The sequence below is a fragment of the Lepisosteus platostomus genome, chromosome 17 (assembly GCF_059453375.1).
Source record: "Lepisosteus platostomus isolate fLepPlt1 chromosome 17, fLepPlt1.hap1, whole genome shotgun sequence".
Classification (NCBI taxonomy): Eukaryota; Metazoa; Chordata; class Actinopteri; order Semionotiformes; family Lepisosteidae; genus Lepisosteus; species Lepisosteus platostomus.
In genome coordinates, this window is record NC_142627.1 from 14368006 (window position 1) to 14390437 (window position 22432).

At 35.3% G+C, this 22432-nt stretch overlaps 1 long non-coding RNA gene across 1 annotated transcript in view; it reads right to left on the minus strand.

Annotated features, from left to right (window-relative positions):
- The window catches only part of LOC148646213 (uncharacterized), a 460577-nt gene that overhangs the window by 80036 nt on the left and 358109 nt on the right, over positions 1-22432 (minus strand). The window contains exon 9 of the long non-coding RNA XR_015927991.1: positions 5400-5428. This is a non-coding gene — a long non-coding RNA (uncharacterized LOC148646213). The remainder of the gene's footprint in view (positions 1-5399; positions 5429-22432) is intronic.

Here is a 22432-nt window from a genome sequence, read left to right on the forward strand (position 1 = left end):
TCCCATTGCCTCATACAGCATTGCTTCAATGTTATCTCTAAATACATTCTCTGTTTTGGCTTTGCAACTCACACAGTCACAGGCCCATATTAAAACAGCAAGCATGTGTGTATAATATGTATGGAGATGAATTATATACAGTACATTTATATATTTATATGTCATGAGATAAAGTAGACACAGGACAGATAAAAAATAACAAATACAATTGAAAATAAATAATTTCATATATATATAACTTCTTTAATGCTTTAAAAAACAATAAGCCAGAAAAAAAGTTTTAAAGGAAAAGAGATACTGCATTCTGGCAGAAATCTGGAAGGGTGGCGTTCTTAAATGACCAAGAAGTATACTGAAGAGAAAAAAAAGCATACAGTATATTTAAGAATGTTATAACCGCGCAGAAGATGTTACATCTTTATTAGACAAGCCTAAATAGAGACAGTTCTGTTTTCTCAGAGACTCAAGTAAAAAAAAGACAATGGAAAACAAGTATAGTTAATAACTATTATTCTATGTTATGATTATATAAATAAATGTTTAATTAGGCAGTGTCTAACTTCAATGGTTCTTCTTAAGTCCCTTCAAAAAAGCATCAAAGAAATATAAATATTTCTGAACTGATAACATTGCATGTTTTCATCCAGCTATTAGTAATTCCTTCTCATATTTTTATTAAAAAGATACATTTTCAATAAGAATGGTTGCAATTTTGTTTGAAAACCAGATTGCAGAAATAAGACTAAATGGTTTCCAGAGATATTAGCGTGCATTGCATTCTACAGAACACGTTTTTTCAATTATATGTTTTGAGAGGAAATTTAAAGATGAAAAATATTCCAGTTTTGACTGCATCTCAAAAACAACAGATTTTAAAAGAAAATAATCTGATCAGAGAAAATTGTAATTGTTTTCCTGGCATTAAGAGTACAGAGTGATTAAGATGAACTACATAAGATGTGAAAACTGCAGGCTCTACACTCGCTCTAACTTTGTGTTTTTAATTGAGTATATCAATTGTGTACATGTCAGTATACAGTATGCTGTATCTTTAATCATTATAAGTTATAATAAGCATTTTGAAGAACTCTTGGACCATTTACTTAGGCATACAACTGAAATATTTCATTAGGTTTGTTCATGAAACTGACCAGATAAGAGAACAAGAATATGACTAAATGCTAACTTTACAGTACTGTGCTTGAGTTTAAAAACAGGTACCGTATCTAGTGGCAAAGTACAGTGGATTAGGAAGACATGCCAATGTTAAGAATACAATTTTATACCTGAAATCAGAAATACACCATTCTGTTTAAAATTTAATTTATATCTAATTAGAATGACATACATTACGACATGGTATAGTATCTGCACAACCTTCAGCCAAAATGTTACAATATAAATATGTATTTAACATATTTCAGACAGATTTAAAAAAATGTAAGAACAAACAAATGTAAAAACTTTCTTAGTTCTTGTTGGAAACAAGGGATGGAAAAACAGCTAAAAATGCCCTACGACTTGAGTTACTGTTTTTTTTCTTTTAAAGATGAACATTGACTTGCATGAGAGTATTTTTCACAACTTTTGATAATATTTAGGGTATGTTTCTGTAATTACAGATGAACCTTCCTCATACCTGTTAAGGCAAATATATACAGTGTAATAAAATCTTTTATGATAGTATTTCAGTCCTTCCTAGAATTAGTTTTTTTCTACTGAATTTTACTTTTTTTAGTATCTGGATACATCTGTTTTGCATGAGATGCATAAAATGACAGGGCTTAGACAGCTACTGCATCCAGTGACAAAGATTACTGTCACCCACGTTCATCAGTTAATTCATCATTGGCAATGGTCCATTCCATTTCACTGTATCTTAGCAACAGCCAATCCCGATACTGTGATATTGCCATGTGATTTTGTAATACAGTACTCTTCAGAATACCTTTACATAAAAATAAGCTGATAATTTCAACTTTACATTTTTATTGTATTAACATAAAATATTTTGGATATTATATTGAAATTCATATCCCAACAATCTGATTCTACCACCTATTATGCAAAAAATGGCACAGTGGTTACTTGTTAATCTGGATGCATGCATAAAAAATATTTGCTTTGGATATTAGTTTTCTTCAGATATAGTAAAGAAAAAGAAAACTTCTTAGCAATAAAAAGGGGAACTTCTAAACATGCAAATTACATTGCTTGTTTTTTTGATTAATGGCACAAAAACATACTCCTGTTAAAATGATTCTTTCAAGACACCATTTATTTCCCTTACAAATGCTTCATTTACAGTGGGATTCTAGAGTAAGTTGTATAATATAAAATAAAAAAATAAAACCTAATAGGTTGTTTAATTTGTTAGATAACGTCACAACATCAGGGCTGTCTAGAAGTCTCTTTTAGCATCTGCCGATAAAACCCTCAGCCAGAAATTTTTCATATAATATAAATGTTGATCTGTAAGCTATCCCAAAGCAACAGAACAGGATTCCCCTTTCCTGAAGTCTGCAACCAGCTATGGATTGGGCTGTCTGTGACAAGTCTCAGCAACCTGATATAGTGCATCTTATCTACTTTTGGTTCACACTATTTATCATTGGTAATAATGACAAAAACAAAGCACACCCGACTGTTTATTGTAGCTGTAACAATAAAGTGCACTTCAGGGGCATTTTGTCTTCATAAGGGGTATTTTCTTGATAGAAAAGGATAAAAAGGATAACCTTAGAGTTCCTTAAAAAGTACTTAAAATAAAATCATATTATTAGATAGATTTTTTCTTTTGTGTATTTCCGTTTACCTGAAGGCTGTGTAAATTAGCAAAAGGGGGAGTGATATTTTTATCTTCAAGACCGAGGCATCCTGTACTAGGTTTATAATCAGATAATGACTTTGCTGTGCATTTTAACATAGAAAAAAGCACACACATTAATAGTTGTAATAAGGCTGGAATCTAAACCAAACAACAAATACTGTAGTGTATGTACTGCAGAATGTTTTGACTAAAGGATGCCCTACCCTGCATTGGTGATTTAATATTTGCAATATATTTGTTGGCACATTTATGTGTATTTTAGTGTTCATTTTTGAATTGTAAAATAGTGATAAGGCCTTCAGAAACAGGATTAAAATACCAGCAACTAGAAAACAAATCTCCAAGACATGACAAGCACACAAACACCAAAGTGATTAAAGTAACAGAAATAGAGTGTTATTTTCCATTCTCTTCTCTTGTGACATTGTAATGTTACCGCACACAACTTTATCTTGCATGAAAAGGTGAAGTCATGAGTGATTTCTCCAATTTAAAAGCACTCAACCCTCACAGTGCTAGAAATGAATATTTTGCATATATTCATGCAACAATGATTCAATTTAAGAATATTATTTGCAAACATTGCTTGAATTCTTCACAGCATTAATAACAAATTGTGGATAATATTACATCAATAAAAATGTATTTATTCTGACACATTTAAAATACACCAACAAAATTAATTAAAAAGTAAACAGTAACAGAAAAAAGGGGGAAAAAACAGAGGATGTTCAAAAATTCTCCATCCTTTCTCCACTTTATAATGACCCAATTTTCAGATAATGAATTGCTCACAAAAATCCAAAAGCATAGATCATACAGTGTCTTTTTCATTCTTTTCTTTCAGTGTATTTTTTGATTGGCTCATAAGCTGAAATTCAGATACCAGATTGAATTACATTTCCATGAAATAAAGACAACAGAATATACATTTACATATTGTTTCTTCATTAGTTGTATCAAAGTGCTGTCCTTTCCCTTTAGTGAGCTATGGTATGTTTATGAATTAAATACAAGTAATTTTCTTTTTTTTTAAATAACAGAAATGTGATAAATATGTGATTAAACCTTTGTCATCAATTATAAAAGGTAGTTTGGGAGCTTTATGAATGATGAAGACAGCAATCACATTCTTCCAGCATCTGCTGATCACATATTATTTAGTTTTGTGAATGGAACACAAGGCAGGAGAATGTTATAGCACTTAGTTTTCATAGATAGAAAACCCATCAAAAAGAGAAGAACTCAAAACAACATCCTTCCTCAATTCCTCAAAAGCTTTTTCATCTCCCTGTGAGAGCTTTTAAAATAATTTTTCAAGATTTTTCTCAGCTGTTTAATAGGACATATTGACTCTCCCTCATGCCACTGGATGCAAGCTAGAATTGTCTTTCAATTACATGATGCAACTTGAAAGTAGAGGTTTAGATTCGTAATAGTGAGAAACATTTTTTGCTTTTGTTTGACATACAGTACATAGTTTCGGCCTTTCGATCAGATCCGAATACAGGGAAATATAGAGACAAAATATGTTAGGGGTTTATTTGGTGTACACCTCAGACAGAGGCAGACAGACAGAACATCAAGAGAATTGTAAGGATGGGGCTGACAATACCACCTCTCCCTCATCGAGGAATGAGTTCGTAAGCTGCTGGAGGGGTGTGTGACAGAGATGTGGTCGAAGAAGTTCAGGAGGAGAAATATGTACATTTAGGAAAGTGGAAGTGGGTGAGGTTAGGATCTGACCTTCCAATCAAACTGCTGTTCAAAATCTCCATTGTCAGAATCACTTAGGTGACAAATACCTTTGCAATAGTTTTCTATGAATATTCTTTGTGTGGAACAACGCTGGTCCTACTGACATAATAGTTGAGTGACTGACAGAACTGTCCAGAAATTCCTTTATTAAGTAGAGAGTAAGTGTGATCACTCTTTCCTTTGTAAATACCAAAGACAAACACACCTGTGACAATTGAAATTGTCACAATGAATGACATTGAAATGCCATACGATATAATTCATTGAATGAATCAGAGCAGCAAATGCTACCCTGCCTTCTAAACCCAATCAGTTTTATTGGAGTACATTCCTACAGTATATGTCCAAGACCGGTATTGCTACCCTGGCTCATCCACTCACAATCAGTCAACATCCCTGCTATCTTTCACCAAGTACCATGCCTGCTTTTAGTGAACCTACTCACCTTGCCTTGTTATGTAAACTTCTTTCAGTCGCCTTTGAAAGAGAGTCATGAGACTCTAAGACAAAACATAGCTAAGATTTCCAACTTCAAAATAATAACTGGATATTAGGAATAGAGAGGAAGAGCCACATCAAACCAAAAAAAAAGATTCACCATTTATAATCCATGAAAAAAGTGCACAGTGCAAAATATAGGCAGTGTAAATTATTTTCATCACATGAAAAACTATAATCAGTGTTGTGCATGTTTGGTCTGAAAACCTCTTGTTATTTTGGGATCAACACACCTTTGCAAAGACACTGCTTTGTTGACCTTAATCTTTAGTGCAGTGATTTCTGTTTGCTCTTAGCAAGATGTCTGGCTTACCTGTTTGAGGTCTTGCTCTGTTTGAAGTTCTGCAAAACAAGAGAAGTCTTTAGTTTATAGTTTAGCTATTGATAAGATCAAGTCAACTGTTGAGCCCTGAAATAGCATATACTGTATATGAAGGTTAACACATATTAGCCTATCCACCTTGGGGGTAGGGCATCTGATTTATTTTAGTTGATATATTTACTTTTGTATCTATTAGGCCTGATGCCTTGGTGAACTCTAGAACAAAGGGGCAACATATCATGGACTAATTAGTAAGGTTCTGTGCTAATCATTGTCCCTGACTAAAGGAAAATCTTTTTATGCCCTTGTATGTTAAAAATATCACACAGAGACAGTTGCAATAACTTATTACTTGTAACATCCTTATGTGCACATGTATCAATGCCAACATATAATCACTATGAAATACCAGAATTATGCAGATTAAATTGCTATAACCATTTCACAATAAAAGCAACAAAACAATCTAAAAAGACTGTTGAACTATGATTCATGTAAATTATACATGACAGGCAACCACAGACATCTGCGCTGTCCTTCTTAGGGCTCTTCAGTGTGGTGTATCTGCACAGAGAGGCAGGGTAGTATATAGTAGTTGTTCATGTTTCTGCCTCACAGTTCTAGAGCAGTGAGCTTCATGAGCTCCCCTTCTTTGCATTGTTTTGTTCCATGTACACCAATTTTCTCCCAGCTGCTAGTGACATGATGATATGTTATTCTGTGAGGAGCAAGACTGGGAGACATTCTTCCTTAATCTGTCCTGTTTGAAGTAGTTTTGCTACAGTACCAATCCACATTGGGGCAAGAGTCAGCTAAAGAAGAGTGGGGTATAAAAGTATCATGATTGGACCCAGGGCTCAGTTGAATTTGGTTTTTGGTTGATTTACAGCAAAAATGATGGGCTAATCTGATTAAATAAAATGTATCTTCAACTTTGATTAATATTTCAAACTGAACTTTTCAATTTTAGACTAGAAATAATTAATTAGAATCATGGTGGAACTGGCCAGCATAGGGATAAGATTTAATCAATAAAGGTCCGGAGTTTTATGTTTGATGTGAAGTTGCAGCCTGAGATGCCTATGAAAGTGGCAAATTTCAACCTTTTTAAAGAATTCTGCTATGTTGGTGAGATCATGTAGTTCTTCCTTCCTCAAAAAATGGCTCCATGACTATGTTCAACAACCATGTTCAACAGGTTGATGCCTAAGCTTTCTTCAAATTTGACATTTCAGGAGCAAAATGTGGAAATGCTCATCAGGAAAAAAGACAAATTGACAAAAAAGAAGAGGACCTGTGAAATAATTTTAAAAACGTGGACAATCCACAGAGGAGGAAATTTTACCAATGTCGAGGGATCCTGTCCCAGCACAAATGCGCACATTTAAAATTATTTAAAATTGGGATCCATAAGAGTATTTAGAGAGAATCCCTGGAAACATATACACACAGTCCCTATGCAATACTGATAAACCCAATCCCTACTCAATGTGCTGGATATGCTCGAGCCTATTCAAGGTTTGGATCAAATTTAAGGCTGTTATTGGGTTGCAGTTTGACTGAATCAGGGAGGTATGTTGTTAAATTTAGCAAGGATGTTTAAATTATATTGTATTTGATACAGACAAGAATTTTGTCTCCTAAATCGTCTGGTTTTCAGTGAATTTAAATGTAGTATTGAGATAGTGCTGAAACTTGGGTTAGAATCTGGGTCAGATTGTTTAAGAATACAGACTTTGAATTGCACTTTAAATTTGCCTTAAATTTCTTAATTAAGACGTTCTGAGGTAATTCAGATTCTGTTTATGGTAGGGTGTAGTAAAAATCTGTTCTAAAGCCAGGCTTCTGAAAAATGCAAAGATACAATTGCTCCTCATCAAAGTATATTACTAATCCTAGTAAAAAGGTAATTGTGACATTAGTGGGAGCATACATTTAAGAGGAACACTAACCGTAACCAAGAATGTTGCCGAAGTAGTCAAATTATTAGCTTACAAATACTGAAATATGACCTAAACACCACTCCCAGCTGTAACAGTAATCCTTACTTTATGATAACCAAATACTATATGTGTTTTGGTCCAACAGTAACATTATATCACTGACCACAGTGAAGCCATTAACCTGTGGTAATTTATACCTGAGCACTAACATACCAAATGGTACATGTCTTACTTTCATTATTATTATTCATACCTGGTGGCCCAAATTTTGCTAGTTAGTGATACCTTAGTACAACATTTTTTAAGATAAAAATCTAAGCAAAAACAAGTAAAAGATATTAGTCACTTGGTATTTGAATTATGGAATGAAAAGGTAACTGTATGGAGCAGAGCACACGGATTCCTGGCTGACTGACAGATACACTACCCCCCACTCCTTTTTCTGAAACGTAGCGGCTCTACCATCATCATAATAGTCTTATATCATAATTCACAGGTAACCATTGTAGCTTCACCTGCGCTTAACATAATCTACCTGCTACACCAATCATAATATTCAGCGGTCATTAGGTCAGCAATTTAGAGAGAATTGCTTAAGGGGTGACAGTATGATACATTATCTAACAATGTTGTTTGATTTTTTAGTCCCCTAATAGCCTCAATAGTAGTGAGTGAGGGAGAAGTGGAAGTGTAGATGAGTCTTTTTCTGGGTAGTGAAGAAGGAGGAGGTTTTCCATGTATTATTTTTTTCCAGAGCTGTCTTTTAATGTCTTTAGAACTAAATATCTGCCTGAGTGTTCCCCTATCGATGTGAGTTTTCCTTGAATCGCTAGTAACACTGCAAACTTTAAGACTGTCTGTCTACAGCTTTGAAAATTTATTGATCGAGTTTGTCCAGAAACAATAAACTATTTATTTTTGCAATGATATTTGTATCTTTGTTGTATTTTTTGTGAATTGTTCAAATTATAGTATGGTAGTACAGTAACATGAGTATTGCACAGAATGGCTGATGTAAAATTGTAGAAGTGAATTTGTAGCAGAAGAGGAAAATCAATTGAGAACAAATTCTCTCTGAGGTTCCAAGAGATTTGGAAAGCCAGTACATATCAGGGCATTTACTGGAGCAATCTGAGGGACGAATCATCCCACCTAGGATACAAATACTCCCCAAAATACTGGCCTGAATTCTGGACTCACCAACCACTACTGAACACTGCAGCTCTTACGATTACCAATAGAAAGCCAGGTCTGAAAAAGCATGAATGTCTATGGTGCTTTGATTTTCATTCACCTGTGTAACATCTCTGCAATAAAATGGGGTGAAACATTTAGTTCACTACATTCAGTCTAATTTTGCATTTCAAAGAAAGATGGTAAGCAGCAAATCTGTAGAGTAAGTTAAATTAACTTCAGGATTACTACAAGGCACCTACAGACACATAAAACATGCAAACATCCTACCTATTCTTTGTCTAGATACAGTAAATACAGTACAAAAGTGTTTTCAAGTTTTAAAAGACATCTCCAGTTATTTAATAAGATTCTTTAATTTATTTCTGATGCTACTGAAAAAGTCTCCCAAGAAAAGCTATGCACTTGAACTCAGTGTCAGTGGCTTTGAAATGCATTTTTAAAGGTGGTTCAGGGAGAGAAGAATAGGCAGCGACAATAAGCATTTTACTTTATTTAAAATGTCTATTTTTTACTTTCATCTCTGTTGTAGATGTACTATGTAATGTTTTAATTTTAACAGCACTGTAACAATAATGGTGAAAACTTTAAATGCATTTATTTAATGCATTTATTGAATCACATAAACTGTTTTTTTCTTGTGTCTATAATAAGTACTATAAGAAAGTATTCTAATTTATATATATATACTTTGTATATATATAGTATAGAAGATGTATATATACAACTTGGAACAGTTTATTTTCTCACTAAATACATGGTATTCAATAAATGGTGTCAATCCTTGCCATTAAATGTTTTCTTATGTTAACATGGTAAGGTAATTGACACAAAACTAATTATGACAAATTGTTTTCTGTCACTTAACTGTACAACAATGCTCCAACATTCATTCCACTCTTTTAAGGCACTAGGGCACTGCTGCAGACCTTCAGTCCATAACTGGCAGCCCTTGTGGGCATACAACAGTTTTGCACATTGTCATATTGAACATTTGCCCAGTGCAGGCATCAGAATTTTAAAACTTCACCTACCCTGAAAGGTGTTAATATGTAGATTATCCTGTTTTTGCTGAATGAATATTAGCATGATATAAAGATCATGTGCAGTAAAGTGGTAAAACTGATCAGCTGGCCAATCAGACCAACTGATCAGCTGATCACTGTGTTTGTTTAAGAGTGCCATTCAGACTTTAAACATATTGATAATTAAAAATCTAAAAAAAGGCCCAAATTAGTAACAAAAACACAAGCTGCAAAAAAGGAATAACTACTGAATTGTACAATAAAAAATACTTTATAAATAGTTTTTTGTGATTCTTTTTCCATCCATCCATGTTCTAACTGTTTTATCCAATATAGGGTTGCAGGGGAGCCAGAGCCTATCCTAGCAAGCAGAGGGTGCAAGGTAAGATATACCCTAGACAGGATGGCAGTCCATCGCAGAGAACACACAAACACAAACACATACACATTCACAACAGGCTCATTTCCCCTGAAGCCAGTTAACCTACTAATATGCCTTTGGACTGTGGGAGGAATGCAGAGCACCTGCTGGAAATCCACACAGACATAGGGATACAAACTCCATGCAGGAAATCCCAGGGCTCCAGCGTCGCAAGGCAGCAAAGATAAGCACTGTGCCACAATGCTTCTCTTTTCTTCTTCTGTACGGTAATTAAGCAAAAGTAAGCTACTTAAATTTAGCAAACATATGATGCTAAATGTCCTCATTTATTTTAATTTATTTCAGGCAAAGGGCAATTTTGAAACCCCTGTCCTGTTTCAAAGTGTCAAAGTGAACTTGGAATTTGTTTTGGTGAAGGCGAAGTAGCAGGAATAGAAAAAGCTCTTTTTTAGTAATGGGCAACACAGTAAAATGTCATGCAGATGTAAAACAATAAATGGTGATTGGTCATTCAGAATTCAGACTTGTTTTTAATTTAGGAGAAACTGGTGCTGGCAATGGCTCTGGTGTCTAATATTCATCTGCAGAAAAGCATGTTAAGGTGTCCAAGAAAACAGAGACTTTTAATGGGTGACAGGAAATGCAGATATGTTTTGCTATCAATTATGGGAAATATGCAAATGAAATTGCTGTGACTATTTTACATTAGAAGTCAAATCCTCTAAAATCACTTAAGTCTTATTCTCATTCTGTACATTTAGTCAAGTTAAGCAAACTATAAACAGTTGTTTCACCCTTATTAGGTCTTATTAGTGCGGAAGATCTGGGGCCTGGCTTATGAAAACGATCACCATGCAGAGTAAGGCCATGAAAGCAAAATAAATGCTAAGAATTATTTATAAAAGCAATGTACATAGACTTTTTGGTGTTATAAAAATCATGAACAGATCATACAGGATATTTCACAAAAGACCAGGTACTGATTTCTTCACTTTATTGGGTAATTACTAAGAAATGTGATCTAAAACTCTTTGCAGAACTGATGTTAATAATTTACCTTTTTGTTAGAGACTATAATAAAGCACACTAGTCTCCAAACTATAGCAGAATATTTAATTTCAATCCGACATGTGCTGTATCTTAATTAAGCATCAGGAAGGAAAAAAATCCTGCTTTTAAAAAGTCCCTGTATTTTTGTAATGAGTTCTGTGCCTGTAAACACGAGGTATTGACTCTATAATAGGCAGCTTTCAGGGGACATGTGGTTCAATAGTAATGCAATAAACTGACTCATGGCATTGCTACAGAATGGATTGAATACCTTCTGGTCAGGACATATCAGACACACTATAAAATTGCTCTGGTAGCTCATTATAAATGGAGAGAAAACAAAGCCTCTGTTGATTGCTAACTATTGTGTTATAAAAATTGATAAATTAAGTTTATCTGACTCTGAGAAAGATTAGTCTGCAATAACTATTTTGGGAGGAGCAAGGAGATTTCATTACATAACAGACTAAAGGGCGGTAGTGAAAAGAATCATTTATCATTAATTGCTTGATTCCACTCCATTTGTTCTGCCAGAATCCTTTCCTCACATTAAGCAGAAAGAGGACGAGCTCCTTTTTTGAGGTCCGCATTTTTTTACTTTACCTTAGAAGGTGGTTGCAATTGCATCTTTCTGTTACTTTGGAGTTTACCGAGCCTTAATTACATCACTAAAAAAACCTGAATTGGATAGCAAAAAAAGTTTTAAGGAGTTTAAAAGGATATCACGATGGTTTTGCAAATTAATCGAATGTGTTTAATAAAGGAATGAAAGACTGTGGATGGGGAGGGTTATGAAGATCTGTTAAAGATAAAAGGCATGCTTTTCAGGCTCATCCTGCAAGTTAACAGACTCCACTGGCACATTATTCTGCTGCATTGGAGGTTTGATATTCTTAAATGGAAAATTCACATACTGTAGGTTGTACCATTCTAATCAAATATATTCTTTATTGCTATTATTAAATAAGTGTTGTATGTTATTTTCTGATCTATACAATTCATCCAATCTGAAAGCTGCATGCTGAATTGTGCATAGATTTATATATACAGTATATGTATTCCAGATACGTATTCACAACTAAGTATGTACACATTGGTCTCTAACAAAAGCAGTTTCAAATATACAAATGAGAAAGAAAGCAAATGTGGTAGTTTTGGAGTGGAATACAGAATGTCTGCTTGAAAAATAGCCAAGGTGGTGAATTTGATTACCTCAGCCATTCAGAACACCCCAAAGAGACAGGAGCATGTGGATACAAATAAGGACCACAGCTTCTGAGGTCAAATGAGACTCCTGCACCCACAGAGGACAAGCCGAACATAGAATTTTGAGGGAAAGCCTCATGCAGAGCAAAGAATATTGCAATGTCTGTAACTGACAGAAGTAAGTTTCCATGCTCCTTTTTGGTGATTAATTTGCCTCATTAAAGCTAAAAGACTTTGTTCATTGTCTCACATGGGCTACAAGGCTTAGTGGGTGCTACTTCTTTTATAAGAGTATAAAGTTTATTGTGCTTTTCCTTTTCTCTGGTACATTTTTATAATTGGGACAGAGTTTCTCGATAGAATAAGAAATAGACTGTACTGGAACGAGGAACAAACAAAAAGTCTGATGAATGTGGCTTATTAGACAATGAAGCTTTTACAGTGTCATCTGCACTGATGGAATAAATGTAATTCACCAAATTAGTAAATGAGAACAGATACTGTAGCTCAGTCATAGTTCGTTTTTGGAATATTGATAAAGTCACAGGTGTGTAATGTAATTGACAAGCAGCTTCCTCTATCCTTGTGTAATCTCTCCCCTTGGGTACCACTGGCCCTAATAGCCTTCAATTATAAGTGACTGTCTTATTTATTAAAGACAAGGATAATTCTTTGTAAACCAAGTGTCCCCATCATAAACAGTAACAGAGAAAAATATTAGAACCTGTTTATTTATGAACCCATTAATAATGAGGCTCTGCAGCAAAAATAGCTTCCTCAGCAGTGAGCATGCTGAACAAACAATGCGCATTGGGGGAAGATAGCTAGTTAGCCTCCGTGACTTAGATAAAGCTATGGAGAAACGACAAGTGCCAGTAATTAGCACAGCCTCTTCAACAAGATAACCCTATACATCTTTGTCTATTTCAATCACTAAAGACTCCGATTCGGTGTAAAATTAAAGCATGGATGTCATCAATTTCTGTTAACCTCTTCATATTGTTCTGTGTTCATGCATATGTGATAGATTGTTTTTGTCATTTTATTAAATGGTGACATCTCAGTGAACATTTGACTAAAACAGCTTTCTCCTCAAGAGGTATTGAATAATTTGAACTTTGCCTTTATTTTATAGATGTTTGGTATCCTAATGGCTCTCTCTTCTTGTCTGCCATCTCACACTTATTAGGTAATTAGTAAATTTTTCTGGTGAGGGAATAGAAAGTTTAGCACTTTTAAGTAACATGTCTTCATCGCAACAGAGTATTTCTTTCCTGGTTGCTTTTTCATTGTTATTTAAAAGCGATGTTTGTTCTGTCCTGAACTCTAAGCGTCTAAATGGGGCAATGTGCAGTTTGCTAGAGGCAAGGTTTCCCTGCGAATGTAAAAATGTTCTGCAAAAGAAAAATCAGAGCCCTCATGGCACCTCGGTAATGACACACACGGGTCTTTTCTAAATATCTGGTGGAGGTATCAAATACCCAAGCCATTCAGCAAATGTGGTAGTGCAAAACAACCCAAACTGAAAAGTATCTAAACACCAGCTGGAGTCCAAGATACACAATGTTTAAAGAAGCACTTTGTTATTAGATGTTTATTTGATTAGGCTTTAGAGTAGGGCTGGGAAATTCTTGTCCTGGAGGGCCCATGTCTGCATGCATTCTCTTCAAAGCTGCAGCATCTGAAGAGAGCTGGGAGAAGCTGTTGAAGTGGTCCAGTTAAGCCCAGTGAAAACCTGTGGACACACTGGCCCTCTAGGCCTACACACCCTTGCCTTAGAGACAAAAAAAGGACAAAAGGTGGAAGGACCTTTTGCACCATCACCAAGATGCAATGCTTTAATTGCGGGAGTGTGACATCCAATGCTGATGCTGCAAAGCCATGCAAACTCATAGTTAAAAAATCAGTGAATTTTCATTATTTATGTAAAATAATTGCTTTTGTATGTTCTTTGCTGTGATACATACACATGCATATACTGTAATAACACATAATGCATTCTTTTTGTAAGTTATAGTTCTAATAGTAAGCTCTAATAATAAGCCTCAACAATGCGTTAAACAGAATTTATTTATGCAGAAACCAATAATGAATACAAACAGCAGAATTACTTCAGTGAGATATTAGCAAGCTATTATCAACCAAGTGTTCAGAAAAGTCTACCCCCTTTTATTTATAAATGCAAAAAGAGAAGCATTTAAAGAACACAAGTTTAAAGTTGGCATTTCACTAATTCATCATGTGTTGTGTTATAGCATTCTGTGAAATGAAGGTTTTGGCTGTGGACTGAACTAATGCTTCAGTCAAAGAACAAAAGGGGCTTTGGCTGAAAACAAATGCATGGAGAGGTTTTATTTTTGACTACACCATTTTTGCTCGGCAGTTCAATACCCTACTCTACTACCCTTATGGCACATACAGTGAAAGTTACTGTACTGTGACTGATGCCTAGAACGGCTAGCAGATTTGTGATATTCTACTGCAGTAAAATGAGGCTTCAAATGACGGATTGTCTATTTAAATGAGAGTGTCTGTTTTTTTAAAGGTCTGTACCATATTGTTTCATCTGTCTCTTTATTTTCTAGCACTGTTATTGCTTTTGTTTTTACTTGTACTAGTGGGAACTGCATACATAATGGAAGAATCTGGAGTAAGCCACTTCACAGCACTGGTCAATCAGTGTGACTGTATTCATTCAAATATTGCTATTTTTTACTCATACTGTTAAAACCATATAGATTGCTAGCAGAGGTTGTCTGAGTAGATGAAAGATGGCAAGAAATTGGCGCTTGGGGACGAGAGTCTTGGTGACATCCACTCCGCAGTCCTCTTTCTCATTCTCTCTGAAATGGTCTGTGCCTCTACTAATTTACATAATACACTTCTGACACCTTTACTTTAGTCATCAATCACTGTACCTTCTCCCAGTCTATCTTTTGTCTGAGCATGTCTCCTCTCTATCAGGCCATGCACAAAAGATTAATTTCACAGTTTTTTTTACCCTCCCTTTCTTTCTTTCATTTCAAAGATACAAAGCTTATGAAATGACAGAAGCAAGATAATGAAAACAACAATGCAAGCAATTTTTGTTCCTGCAGGTCGGATCACTAGATTTTCTCTCCTTTTTTCCCTCCTTTTTTTCTTCTTACTGTACTGTTGCCATCTGTCTAGGGTCACATTTTTTTAAAATCTGTATCCGCTGTGTGCAGTACCGACCACCTAGCAGAATAAATCTTTTATCTCACTAGTTACTCAATCACTTTCTGTTTCCATTTGTTTTTCTAGAGTTATATTTTTTTCCACTTTGCACTCACATTCCTATTTACATGTATTAATAATGCCTGGATAGAAATATCATCCTCTGGCAGCATTCTTTACATGAAAAAAGACTGTATTTGTGAGCTCCTGTTCTTTTTTGTTAGTGTTAATTTACAAAAATTGGAGAGAATTTGTAACATTATTGACGTTTCCTATTTTCCAGGACTTTTGCTTTCATAAAAAGGGTTATAATCTGATGACTATTAAATAAATTAAATATTCTCGTCTTCAGTTTTTGTCATGGATTCTTTAACAAAATTTACAGGCAAGAGTTTTGAGTTTTGGTATTGAAGGTCATGAGTTTCCCTGTCCATATCAAAATCCAGACTGCTCCATGAAAACCAACTGATACTATGAATGGCCCAGGAGGAAGCACTACAGGAGTACAAGAGGGGATGTGAGCTGGGGTAGAGGAGTGTCACTGCTCTGTGACGAGGTGAATAGGTGCCCAAAGAGAGGAGTGGAAATTGGAAATGATTAGGAAACCTATTTTCTCTCAGTCACTTTTCTGAATGGTCACTGACAGACAATATATGCCTGGGAACAAGTCTCTAGCACTGATCGAATCCCAGCAGAGATCGCTATAGAGCAGATGGAGATTTCCATAATATATACTGAATGTGGATTATTCTTAAAGTGATACTGACAATATATCATTAAAGCAATACGATACTATTATTTCTTCAAGATCTTCTATTTTTATTGTTATTACAGAAATATTCCTTTGTTATAGCCTCCTGTAATATAAGGCTGAACAGAAACTAGAAGGTATGCAAGCCATAGGTACTTACTGAGGACGCTATATGTGTCATGGACAAAGCAGAGACAAAACATCAGGTGTCCAGAATGAAACTGTTCTGTTCTTTGAACTAGGCACTATTTGACCATAATTGGGTTCCCTTACAAAATGGTTGAAAGGATCCAACAACAACAAAAAAACTGATATGTGCCCAGCAACTGGAATGGACATTTAAATGGCTCTTCTGCACCAGTTAACCAATTTGTTAACTAAAAGGTGACATGATGCCCGTCACTCACACTTTCCTCGTCAAGTGGAGAAACGAGGCCAGATGTTTTCAAAGCGTAAATGAAAAAATACAATTAAAGAAACATTAAAAAAAGACAGAAACAGACACACACCCTTCCCACTCTCACAAACAACCCTTTGGAATACCAAGCATTAGCTGAAAAATAAAAATAATTGGATATAAAATCCTTCCAAAGAAATACTGATTTGTTTTATTGTTGTACTACATATGTAATGTATGTGTTATCTTTTGTTGGGGAAAAATGCCCCTACTCCCTGATTTTTGCGCTAATTTTATGATGAAGGATCTATGTGACCTGCCTGCATGCCTCTCTCTCCGTGGAAAATTAGCACTCTCCTCCCACTGCAGGTGGTGTGAGAAGGGGAGGAAGTACACAGCCTGATTTATCTGGAGCTGTCAGCTCCTCCGAGGATACGGGCTACAGGGGGGCGGCAGCTCCTCCTTGGCCCCTTGGCTGCCTCCGAAGGAGACCCCATCTCTCATTAAAAGAGCACCGAGCTACACTTGAAAGTGACATTCACACTCCTTCTCCTCTCACAAATGCAAAAGATGACAGCCTCGCTACTTAAAAGGCAGGGTCCTCTTTTCAGGCCTGGGAAAACATCAATTTATTACATTAGATTTGGCAGATATCCATATGATATTCCCCCCCCATCACTGCCCATCCTTTCCTCTGTCTCTCTCAGTACCCATCATCACCAACGGAACCGAACACTTTTGTTTGTTCAACACGTTTTAAATTTACAATTAGAACACAGGTGCCTGTAAGGTGCAGGGGAAGAAAACATTTCAGAAATCTAGCATACCGTACGAAATCAACTATACATTAAATAATAAAATGTTGTTCACTTTCAGAACGAAATGAAATCACAGTTTATACTTTTTTGTAACAGAAGTGTAGGTGCCTTCCTATTTACTGTACGCAATTTACACTCACCCAATCCCATACAGAACAATGTTCTTTACTATAAAAGTTTAGTGTTTATGACCAAATGTTAATATAAAAAAAAAAAATCGACAGGAATCTTGGTTCGCAACATCTAGACCTCAACTGTGATGTCCAGCTGAATATAACAGATATAACCAACTGGACATACTGTCCACACTAAAATAAACTGAAAACTCAGAACCTCTTTATCTTTTATGTATATTGCAGAATCCTATTCAGAGACTGACCAGAGTTGAAACCGTGGTCACTATGTCAAATATGAAACAAGCCGGACATTAGATTATTTTCTTTGCAGGTCCATAACTCTGCCTAGGTGAAAAGATGATTACAAATACTCTATTTAAGGCTGTAGACCTTGCAACAGCAATTGTATTACCACAGATATGAACACTACGCGTGCAACTAATAAGCACGTAATTATGAGACATACTCATAAGAAATATATCCATATCAAAAACATTGCTGTCACGGCATTCGTAAGAAATTTCAACTTCACAATTGCAATGTATTTTTCATTATTTTAATAAATAGTGCATTCTGAAAGCCCCAGACACATGGCTACGGTGTATGTTGCACTCACTAATTAGCTTAAAATAATTATATTTTTTGAGGAACAGAAATCGGTTTCCTTTAAGTGACACAATAGGCATGTTTAAATTGCAAGGGCAAGGGAAAAAAACATCATCATCTTTCCAACAGGAGCTGTCAGACAGAGTGAGGGGAAGAGAGATTCAGAGAAAAGAGACGGAAAAGAAATCAATCAATTAAGTTGCATTTGGAAGATCTGTTTCTGACAAGTATGAAGCAGAATCCAAGTAGGCAGAGAAGAAAAGAGAAGTCTCTCTCTTTAAAGATCGCAGATGTCAGGAGGGGGTGGGTAGTGATATGCAAAACACGGCCTCCATAGCCAAAGTAGCCTGCAAAATTAGGTGTCAGCATGCAAAGCTTATTGATGTATGAATGTGGAAAATGAAAGGCGGCAGTAGACAGACGGGGCTAAAGGTGAGGCAGCCACAGTGTGAGCAGCTGTACATCTACGTCAAGGTGTTGCTATATGAGCCTGCTTTTTTTGTACTGAGGGGCCACAGCCTAACAAGCTACACTGGCCATAAAATGATGAAACAATACTATATGGGAATATGCTGTGTGAATACCAAGTAAATTGACTCTGGGCCGCTTCAAAGTGTACTTGTGTATTCATTAATAAATATATATTCTGTGTTTTCAATAAAAAAGCGAAGAAAATAACAGAGTAAACTGGAGTTACATTGTGACACCCAGCTTGTTGCTTTTATTGTTGCTCGCAGCTATAAAAACCTTGCAAAGTGCACTACTGGAATTTATTACTCGGTGTCACCGCGGTAAGTTGGTAAAGTGGAGATTTGGAGGAAAATTGACTGTCAATCCATGAATATGGAGAAAAATGTCAATAAACTCAACAAACGCTAAGCTCATGTCTTTCCTCAGTGTACTACTGGTGTCCTAACGCATTCAGCTGGACTCAGTAAAATAACACAGCTGTCCAAGAGCTAGAAAGGTGGCATTTTATTGATGGTTGACTTGACAGTTATTGAAACACATTATACCACTTCTATAGAATTGCTTAGGTGTGTAATGATGATACTATTCAAAAAGCAATCATTTTTTACATTGTCTGTATTGTACGCTAGCATGATTGATACAATATAGAAGTCTTGAAATAACCTGACCTACTGTAAACCAGTGTCTACAGTTTTCAAAGATTTACAGTGTGTTTTAGTTGAACAGCCTGGGTTTGCTTATTTGCAGCATATCATATATAAGTTATGCTGAAAGAATGCAGGATACTGTAACTGTAATTGTAATCTTATAATTGTAAAGACATAGAATAAAGAATACAGTATACCTTGTCAAAAATGTATTTTTGCAATCATTGTAATAAAGCTGAATACTGAGTATCTCAGTATTCGTAACTACATTCTTATTTCTTTACCTTTATTGCAAAATGCTCTTTTAAAAGGAAAAAAAAAACAAGTAAAAAATAACGTTTGCCTATTTAGAGAGAATCAAACTGAAAAATTACATGACAAGGTTACACATTAGCAAAACAGGGGCTATAATGGTTTGAGTTAAAAAAACAGGTCTATCTATATTGTATTCTGGATATGGGGGTGGAGCTGTGCAAAACACTTGTAACATCTAAAACCACATTTATTTTGACAGATAAGTACTTAACAGTCAAATAAATCACACCACTACCACAAACAATCATGCTAAGATACCCACGCTGCACAAAGTCAAGGATATCTGAACATACAGTAACTGTTTACTACTGTAGTGCATCAAAAAATCTTGTGCTTTCTTGTGAAGTCATATGACTGATGGAAGAATATTGTTATGCAAAACTGGTATACTGTATATAACAATGTACATGTATCTTTTCTGGATTAAATACAGATTTCAATGTCCATGATTATGCTCTTGTTTGATGAACACACCTCAAGCACACCCATATTAAGCTAGAAGAACAAATTTCAATTGTGAAGCAACATTACAGCAGACCAAGATCCTTTATCTCAGTTCACTGTACACAAATATGTTCTTGCAAACCTTGGCTGCAGTTACCCCCAGCAGATTATGTACTGGATTCTAACAGAATTGGAATCCATTCTATTTTTTTATGGTTTCTCAGCTTTCAGTTTTTACTGGAATTTGGAAATCTTTGTTGACACCTTTTTACAATATCACAGTGGCCTTCAAAGAATTCAAAACAGTCTTTAGGATATGCATTTGGATGCTAGGTTTGTGAAAATTGAAACTGTATGAAATCTGTGTCTGCAATAATCAGTTTACCATAAAGACTGGTGACAAATGTTTGAGCAAAACACAATCAAAAAGCACAATTTAAATGTGAAAAGGGGGAATCATTGTTCTGATTTTCCCATTAGTGAGTTTTTCTATGATCTTGTTCTTAAAACAAAAGCAAAAATCAAACAAAAACATAAAAGAAAAAGATGATTAATGCGACTGCACAAGAAAGGCGAAATGTCCCACAAAACAGTTAAATACACTTTTTGACACAGCTGTGTGGCTTCAGAAATTGTTATCTCCTCATCATAAATTATCTTTTTTGTCACTGCAGTGAGAGATGCAATGGAAATCCGACTTCTTCCTGGAGAACAAATGACATCCCTTCTAATGAATTGTGTATTTTATGCCAGTACGGATTGATAAAAGTCCCTCTCTGTTGTTTGACAGATACAGTTCTGGCCAGAGGGCCGTGGCAAGCTTTAGACTTCTGTTCAAAATGAGTTAAACATATTAAGCATTAGAGAGGCACAGAAGCCTTGAGAATGAGTGCTGAAATGAGTTATCAAGGTATGCTCCTGGGTACATGACTTGCAAAGCAGATGTCATTCTAATAATGTGTGATATAGAACATGCCTGGCTTAAACCCTGCTGGATGAAATATGAAGCCCCGTTGGTGATATTTAATGCCGTTTTATGAGGTGCCATCTTATAAAGACAATGCCCGCCTTATGCGGCATGCTTAAGGTATTTTGCTGAAGGCACCACAAAACATTTGTACTGAGAATTTTTTATTATTTTAAAAGCCTTGACTTTGTAATTTTATTTTCCTATTTTTAACAGTACTAGCTATTTGATTGCCTGTTATAATCATTTGAATCTCCAGAGTTTCCTGCTATGACCTGCTATACTGGTAAAACGCCAGCACAGGGGGACAGAGGTGCATCTTGGCAGGGGTAGGTTTGTTTTTTAATGACATTCTTAAAGTTATATTTATATTAAAGGTGGGAGTGGTGACTGCAACAAAGTCAGACTGAATTTCACCTACGTTTTTTTATTGCTACCAGTTTTTATTGAGTAAAAGACAACGGCATATGTTACATACTTGTCAACGGCCAAGCACTTTGCAGCATGTAATGCAAAATCCACAATGGCAAGCCAATTTAAATTTTTAAGGCGTGCACCGACAATACATAATGCATCTATGAGACTGCAGAGGGTAGTGTCACACTGGTGAGTGTAGGTGACATGTTAAATAACTTTGCATAGTTGAGATATTTATATGCATGCATGCTTAAGTATGTATACTTATGTAGTCATGGTAAAATGAATTTTACAATAATCATTGAACTCCTTATTTTCCAACTGGAGGGAATTTTGCATCATACTGCCTAACAAAATTGTAACAATATACTGTACAGAGTAACACTGTAAAAAATACACAAATGGACATTCTTCATTGATAAATCTTCAGTTCACATGTTATACATGTTCAGAGACTTTTGTTTTAAGCACCTTTTTTTGACCATTGCAACCATTGCACTTCCAGTGTTGTTTTCATAGCAGTAGGGATGTAATAATAGCTGTGCACCAATAAAAGCAATGGGAGTGTTAAGTTATCTTTACTTTACCACAAGTTAGTGTGAGCTTCTTCGGCCCCTACTCATTAAAAAGCAGCTTGAGGCATATGCTGTCCCTTATAAAAAGTTAATTATGGGAACAACATTAATTATGTTGTTCACAATTACATACTCACTATTGTCCTTTCTGTTTTCTTGTGGTCGTTGTTTTATATTACTCACTAACATTTGGAGCTTTTCTGGATTCTTTGTACAATGATCATAAACTGACTTTCAGGTGGTGTCTTGCAAGTTTACAGATGAATGTCCTTCAGTGTGGATGTTTTCAAAACCATCAATCAAAAAGAATCTGTTACACATTGTAATTATTTCCTGAAGTAAACAGCAATGAAATGCTTAAATATCCCATCTACTTTCTTTTCCATGTTCCTTCAATACATTTTTTTTTCTTAGTGCTAAAAATTAATTTGCTTCCTGTTTTGTACAAGTCACATACACTGAAAGAACTAAGAAATCATTAATGAATATTGCAGTTTTGAAA